This window comes from Mobula birostris, chromosome 6 (genome assembly GCF_030028105.1).
Source record: "Mobula birostris isolate sMobBir1 chromosome 6, sMobBir1.hap1, whole genome shotgun sequence".
NCBI lineage: Eukaryota > Metazoa > Chordata > Chondrichthyes > Myliobatiformes > Myliobatidae > Mobula > Mobula birostris.
In genome coordinates this window covers 102,073,026-102,080,574 of record NC_092375.1, presented here as the reverse complement: position 1 = coordinate 102,080,574, position 7,549 = coordinate 102,073,026, and positions in this window count along the sequence as shown.

Below are 7,549 nucleotides of genomic sequence, written 5' to 3'. Positions count from 1 at the left end.
CAGGCCCCGAGCGCCCAGCCTCCGGCCGAGCCCCAAGCCACACGCGCCCGGCCTCCGGCCGAGACCCAAGCCCCAAGCCCCAAGCACCCAGCCTCCGGTAAAGCCCCAAGCCCCCAGCCTCCACCGAGCCCCAAGACCCAAGACCCCGGCCTCCGGCCGAGCCCTGAGCGCCCAGCCTCCGGCCGAGCCCCAAGCCACGACTGCCCAGCCTCCGGCCGAGCACCAAGCACCGAGCCTCCAGCCCCCGGCCTCCGCCGAGCCCCAAGCCCCAAGAACCCGGCCTCAGGCCAAGCCCCAAGCGGTTGGCCTCCAGCCAAGCCCCAAGACCCCAGCCTCCGGTAAAGCCCCAAGCCCCCAGCCTCCGCCGAGCCCCAACGCCTAAGACCCCAGCCTCCGGCCGAGCCCCAAACCCCGAGAGCCCAGACCCCGGCCGAGCCCCAAGCCCCAAGCGACCAGCCTCCGGCAGAGCCCCAAGACCCAGCCTCCGGCCTAGCGACGAGCCCCAAGCACCCGGCCGAGCCCCAAGGAGCCCCAAGACCCAGCCTCCAGCCGATTGACGAGCCCCAAGCACCCAGCCGAGCCCCAAGCCCAAAGACCGCAGCCTCCAGCCGAGCCCCAAGCGCCCAGCCCCCGGCCGAGCCCCGAGTCCCAAGCGCCCATTCTCCAGCCCAGCCCCAAACCCAAAGCCCCTAGCCTCCGGCCGAGCCCCCAGCCCCAAGCCCCAAGCGCCCGGCCTCCTGCCAAGCCCCATGCCCCAAGCTCCCAGCCTCTGGCCGAGCCCCAAGCTCCCAGCCTCCGGCCGAGCCCCAAGACGGCAGACTCCGGCCGAGCCCCAAGCCCCACGCGCCCAGCCTCCGGCCGAGCCCCAAGCCCCACGCGCCCAGCCTCCGGCCGAGCCCCAAGCCCCTTGCGCCCGGCCTCCGGCTGAGCCCCAGGCCCCACACGCCCGGCCTCTGGCCGAGAGACGAGCCCCAAACACCCAGCCGAGCCCCAAGCCCCAAGCGCCCGGCCTCCGGCCGAGCCCCAAGCCCCAAAACCCTAGCCTCCGGCCGAGCCCCAAGCGCCCAGCTTCTGGCTGAACCTCAAGCCCCCAGCCGAGCCCCATGCCCCAAGCTCCCAGCCTCCGCCGAGCTCCAAGCCCCAAGACCCCAGCCTCCGGCCGAGCCCAAAGCGCCCAGCTTCCAGCTGAACCTCAAGCCCCCAGCCGAGCCCCAAGCACCAAGACCGCAGCCTCCGGCTGAGCACCAAGCACCCGGCCTCCGCCGAGCCCCAAGCCCCAAGACCCTAGCCTCTGGCCGAGCCCCAAGCACCCAGCTTCCGGCCGAGCCCCAAGACGGCAGACTCCAGCTGAGCCCCAGGCCCCACGCGTCCAGCCTCCGGCCGAGCCCCAAGCCCCACGCGCCCGGCCTCCGGCTGAGCCCCAGGCCCCACACGCCCAGCCTCCGGCCGAGAGATGAACCCCAAACACCCAGCCGAGCCCCAAGCCCCAAGCGCCCGGCCTCCGGCCGAGCCCCAAGCCCCAAAACCCCAGCCTCCGGCCGAGCCCCAAGCGCCCAGCTTCTGGCTGAACCTCAAGCCCCCAGCCGAGCCCCATGCCCCAAGACCCCAGCCTCTGGCCGAGCCCCAGTCCCCGAGCGCCCAGCCTCCGGCCGAGCCCCAAGCCACACGCGCCCGGCCTCCGGCTGAGCCCCAAGCCCCAAGCGACCAGCCTCCGGCAGAGCCCCAAGACCCAGCCTCCGGCCGAGCGACGAGCCCCAAGCACCCAGCCGAGCCCCAAGGAGCCCCAAGACCCAGCGTCCAGCCGATTGACGAGCCCCAAGCACCCAGCCGAGCCCCAAGCACCCAGCAGAGCCCCAAGACCCAAGATCGCAGCCTCCAGCCGAGCCCCAAGCGCCCAGCCCCCGGCCAAGCCCCAAGCCCCAAGCGCCCATTCTCCAGCCCAGCCCCAAACCCAAAGCCCCCAGCCTCCGTCCGAGCGCCCAGCCCCCGGCCGACCCCCAAGCCCCAAGCGCCCAGCCGCCGGCCGACCCCCAAGCCCCAAGCGCCCAGCCTCCAGCCGACCCCCAAGCCCCAAGACCCCGGCCTCCAGCCGAGCCCAAAGCCCCAAGCGCCCGGCCTCCGGACGAGCCCCAAGACCCCAGCCTCCGGCCGAGCCCCAAGCGCCCAGCTTCCGGCTGAACCTCAAGTCCCCAGCCGAGCCCCATGCCCCAAGCTCCCAGCCTCCGGCCGAGCACCAAGCTCCCAGCCTCCGGCCGAGCACCAAGCTCCCAGCCTCCGGCCTCCGGCCGAGCCCCAAGACCGCAGACTCCGGCCGAGCCCCAAGCCCCACTCACCCGGCCTCCGGCCCCCGTCCTCCGGCGAGCCCCAAGCCCCACGCAACCAGCCCCCGGCCGAGACCCAAGCCCCAAGCCCCAAGCACCCAGCCTCCGGTAAAGCCCCAAGCCCCCAGCCTCCGCCGAGCCCCAAGACCCAAGACCCCGGCCTCCGGCCGAGCCCCGAGCGCCCAGCCTCCGGCCGAGCCCCAAGCCACGACTGCCCAGCCTCCGGCCGAGCACCAAGCACCGAGCCTCCAGCCCCCGGCCTCCGCCGAGCCCCAAGCCCCAAGAACCCGGCCTCAGGCCAAGCCCCAAGCGGTTAGCCTCCAGCCAAGCCCCAAGACCCCAGCCTCCGGCCGAGCCCCAAGCACCCAGCTTCTGGCTGAACCTCAAGTCCCCAGCCGAGCCCCAGGCCCCAAGACCCCAGCCTCTGGCCGAGCCCCAGGCCCCGAGCGCCCAGCCTCTGGCTGAGCCCAAAGCCCCAAGCCCCAAGGGCCCAGCCTCCGGTAAAGCCCCAAGCCTCCAGCCTCCGCCGAGCCCGAAGGCCTAAGATGCCAGCCCCCGGCCGAGCCCCAGGCCCCAAGCGCCCGGTCCCCGGCCGAGCCCCAGTCCCCGAGCGCCCGGCCCCCGGCCGAGCCCCAGTCCCCGAGCGCCCGGCCCCCGGCCGAGCCCCAGTCCCCGAGCGCCCGGCCCCCGGCCGAGCCCCAGTCCCCGAGCGCCCGGCCCCCGGCCGAGCCCCAGTCCCCGAGCGCCCGGCCCCCGGCCGAGCCCCAGTCCCCGAGCGCCCGGCCCCCGGCCGAGCCCCAGGCCCCGAGCGCCCGGCCTCCGGCCGAGCCCCAAGATCCGAGCCTCTGGCCGAGCGCCAAGCACCCAGCCTCCGGCCCCCGGCAGAGCCCCAAGCCCCACGCACCCGGCCTCCGGCTGAGCCCCATGCCCCAAGCCCCAAGCGCCCGGCCTCCGGCCGAGCCCCAGGCCCCGAGTGCCCATCCTCAGGCCGAGCCCCAGGCCCCGAGCGCCCAGCCTCCAGCCGAGCCCCAGGCCCCGAGCCTCCGGCCGAGCGCCAAGCACCCAGCCTGCGGCCCCCGGCCGAGCCCCAAGCCCTAAGACCCCGGCCTCCAGCTGAGCCCAAAGCCCCAAGCACCCGGCCTCCGGACGAGCCCCAAGCGCCCAGCTTCCGGCTGAACCTCAAGTCCCCAGCCGAGCTCCATGCCCCAAGCTCCCAGCCTCCGGCCGAGCTCCAAGACCGCAGACTCCAACCGAGCCTCAAGCCCCACGCACCCGGCCTCCGGCTGAGCCCCAAGCCCCAAGCGCCCAGTCTCCGGCCGATCGACGAGCCCCAAGACCGCAGCCTCCAGCCGAGCCCCAAGCCCCAAGCGCCCATTCTCCAGCCGAGCCCAAAACCAAAGCCCCCAGCCTCAGGCCGAGCCCCAAGCGCCCAACCTCCGGCCGAGCCCCAAGCCCCACGCGCCCACCTCCAGCCGAGCCCCAAGCCACACGCGCCCGGCCTCCGGCCGAGCCCTCAGCCCCCAGACTCGGGCCGAGACCCAAGCCCCAAGCGCCCTGCCTCCGGCCGATCCTCGAGCCCCCAGCCTCCGGCCGATCCCCGAGCCCCCAGCCTCCGGCCGATCCCCGAGCCCCCAGCCTCCGGCCGATCCCCAACCCCCCAGCCTCGGGCCAAGCCCCAAGCGCCCAGCCTCCGGCAGAGCCCCAAGACCCAGCCTTCGGCCGATCGACGAGCCCCAAGCACCCAGCCGAGCCCCAAGCCCCAAGACCGCAGCCTCCAGCCGAACCCCAAACACCCAGCCCCCGGCCGAGCCTCAAGCCCCGAGCGCCCAGCCTCCGGCCAAACCCCAAGCCCCGAGTGCCCAGCCTCTGGCTGAGCCCAAAGCCCCAAGCGCTGAGCCCCAAGGCCTAAGATGCCAGCCCCCAGCCCAGCCCCAAACCCAAAGCCCCCAGCCTCCGGCCGAGCCCCGAGCCCCACGCCCCAAGCGCCCGCCTCCTGCCAAGCCCCAAGCCCCAAGCGGTTGGTCTCCAGCCAAGCCCCAAAACCCCAGCCTCCGGCCGAGCCCCAAGCACCGAGCCCCAAGCCCCAAGCGCCCATTCTCCAGCCCAGCCCCAAACCCAAAGCCCCCAGCCTCCGGCCGAGCCCCGAGCCCCACGCCCCAAGCGCCCGGCCTCCTGCCAAGCCCCAAGCCCCAAGCGCCCAGCCTCCGGCCAAACCCCAAGCCCCGAGTGCCCAGCCTCTGGCTGAGCCCAAAGCCCCAAGCGCCGAGCCCCAAGGCCTAAGATGCCAGCCCCCGGCCGAGCCCCAAGCCCCGAGTGCCCAGCCCCCGGCCGAGCCCCAAGCCCCAAGCGCCCATTCTCCAGCCCAGCCCCAAACCCAAAGCCCCCAGCCTCCGGCCGAGCCCCGAGCCCCACGCCCCAAGCGCCCGGCCTCCTGCCAAGCCCCAAGCCCCAAGCGGTTGGCCTCCAGCCAAGCCCCAAAACCCCAGCCTCCGGCCGAGCCCCAAGCTCCCAGCCTCCGGCCGAGCCCCAAGACGGCAGACTCCAGCTGAGCCCCAGGCCCCACGCGCCCAGCCTCCGGCCGAGCCCCAAGCCCCACGCGCCCAGCCTCCGGCCGAGCCCCAAGCCCCACGCGCCCAGCCTCCGGCCGAGCCCCAAGCCCTACGCGCCCGGCCTCCGGCTGAGCCCCAGGCCCCACACGCCCGGCCTCCGGCCGAGAGACGAGCCCCAAACACCCAGCTGAGCCCCAAGCCCCAAGCGCCCGGCCTCCGGCCGAGCCCCAAGCCCCAAAACCCCAGCCTCCGGCTGAGCCCCAAGCGCCCAGCTTCTGGCTGAACCTCAAGCCCTCAGCCGAGCCCCAAGCACCAAGACCGCAGCCTCCGGCCGAGCACCAAGCCCCAAGATCCTAGCCTCTGGCCGAGCCCCAAGACCCACACGCCCGGCCTCTGGCGAGCCCCAAGCCCCACGCAACCAGCCCCCGGCCGAGACCCAAGCCCAAAAGCCCCAAGCACCCAGCCTCCGGTAAAGCCCCAAGCCCCCAGCCTCCGCCGAGCCCCAAGACCCAAGACCACGGCCTCCGGCCGAGCCCCAAGCCCTGAGCGCCCAGCCTCCGGCCGAGCCACAAGCCCCAAGACCGCAGCCTCCGGCCGAGCACCAAGCACCTAGCCTCCGGCCCCCGGCCTCCGCCGAGCCCCAAGCCCCAAGCCCCAAGACCCCGGCCTCCGGCCGAGCCCCAAGCCCTGAGCGCCCAGCCTCCGGCCGAGCCCCAAGCCCCAAGCGCCCGGCCTCCGGACGAGCCCCAAGACCCCAGCCTCCGGCCGAGCCCCAAGTGCCCAGCTTCCGGCTGAACCTCAAGTCCCCAGCCAAGCCCCATGCCCCAAGCTCCCAGCCTCCAGCCGAGCACCAAGCTCCCAGCCTCCAGCCAAGCCCCAAGACCCCAGCCTCTGGCTGAGCCCCAGGCCCCGAGCGCCCAGCCTCCGGCCGAGCCCCAAGCCCCACGCGCCCGCCTCCAGCCGAGCCCCAAGCCACACGTGCCCGGCCTCCGGCCGAGCCCCAAGCCCCAAGCGACCAGCCTCCGGCAGAGCCCCAAGACCCAGCCTCCAGCTGATTGATGAGCCCCAAGCACCCAGCCGAGCCCCAAGCCCCAAGACCGCAGCCTCCAGCCGAGCCCCAAGCGCCCAGCCCCCGGCCGAGGCCCAAGCCCCAAGCGCCCATTCTCCAGCCCAGCCCCAAACCCAAAGCCCCCAGCCTCCGGCCGAGCCCCGAGCCCCACGCCCCAAGCGCCTGGCCTCCTGCCAAGCCCCACACGCCCGGCTTCCGGCCAAGAGACGAGCCCCAAACACCCAGCCGAGCGCCGAGCCCCAAGCCCCAAGACCCCGGCCTCCAGCCGAGCCCAAAGCCCCAAGCGCCCGGACTCCGGACGAGCCCCAAGACCCCAGCCTCCGGCCGAGCCCAAAGCGCCCAGCTTCCGGCTGAACCTCAAGCCCTCAGCCGAGCCCCAAGCACCAAGACCGCAGCCTCCGGCCGAGCACCAAGCACCCAGCCTCCGGCCCCCGGCCTCCGCCGAGCCCCAAGCCCCAAGACCCTAGCCTCTGGCCAAGCCCCAAGTGCCCAGCTTCCGGCTGAACCTCAAGCCCCCAGGACCCCAGCCTCCGGCCAAGCCCCAAGCACCCGGCCGAGCCCCAAGACCGCAGCCTCCGGCCGAGCCTCAATCCCCACACGCCCGGCCTCCGGCGAGCCCCAAGCCCCACGCAACCAGCCCCCGGCCGAGACCCAAGCCCCAAGCCCCCAGCCTCCGCCGAGCCCCAAGACCCAAGACCCCGGCCTCCAGCCGAGCCCCAAGCCCCGAGCGCCCAGCCTCCGGCCGAGCCCCAAGCCACGACCTCCCAGCCTCCGGCCGAGCACCAAGCACCGAGCCTCCAGCTCCCGGCCTCCGCCGAGCCCCAAGACCCAAGACCCCGGCCTCCGGCCGAGCCCCAAGCGCCCAGCCTCCGGCAGAGCTCCAAGACCCAGCCTTCTGCCGATCGACGAGCCCCAAGCACCCAGCCGAGCCCCAAGCCCCAAGACCGCAGCCTCCAGCCGAACCCCAAAAGCCCAGCCCCCGGCCGAGGCTCAAGCCCCGAGCGCCCAGCCTCCGGCCGAACCCCAAGCACCCAGCTTCCGGCTGAACCTCAAGTCCCCAGCCGAGCCCCAGGCCCCAAGACCCCAGCCTCTGGCCGAGCCCCAGGCCCTGAGCGCCCAGCCTCCGGCCGAGCCCCAAGCCCCACGCGCCCAACTCCAGTCGAGCCCCAAGCCCCAAGCGCCCAGCCTCCGGCCGAGCCACAAGCCCCACGCGCCCGCCTCCAGCCGAGCCCCAAGCCACACGTGCCCGGCCTCTGGCCGAGCCCCAAGCCCCAAGCGACCAGCCTCCGGCAGAGCCCCAAGACCCAGCCTCCAGCTGATTGATGAGCCCCAAGCACCCAGCCGAGCCCCAAGCCCCAAGACCGCAGCCTCCAGCCGAGCCCCAAGCGCCCAGCCCCCGGCCGAGGCCCAAGCCCCAAGCGCCCATTCTCCAGCCCAGCCCCAAACCCAAAGCCCCCAGCCTCCGGCCGAGCCCCGAGCCCCACGCCCCAAGCGCCTGGCCTCCTGCCAAGCCCCACACGCCCGGCTTCCGGCCAAGAGACGAGCCCCAAACACCCAGCCGAGCGCCGAGCCCCAAGCCCCAAGACCCCGGCCTCCAGCCGAGCCCAAAG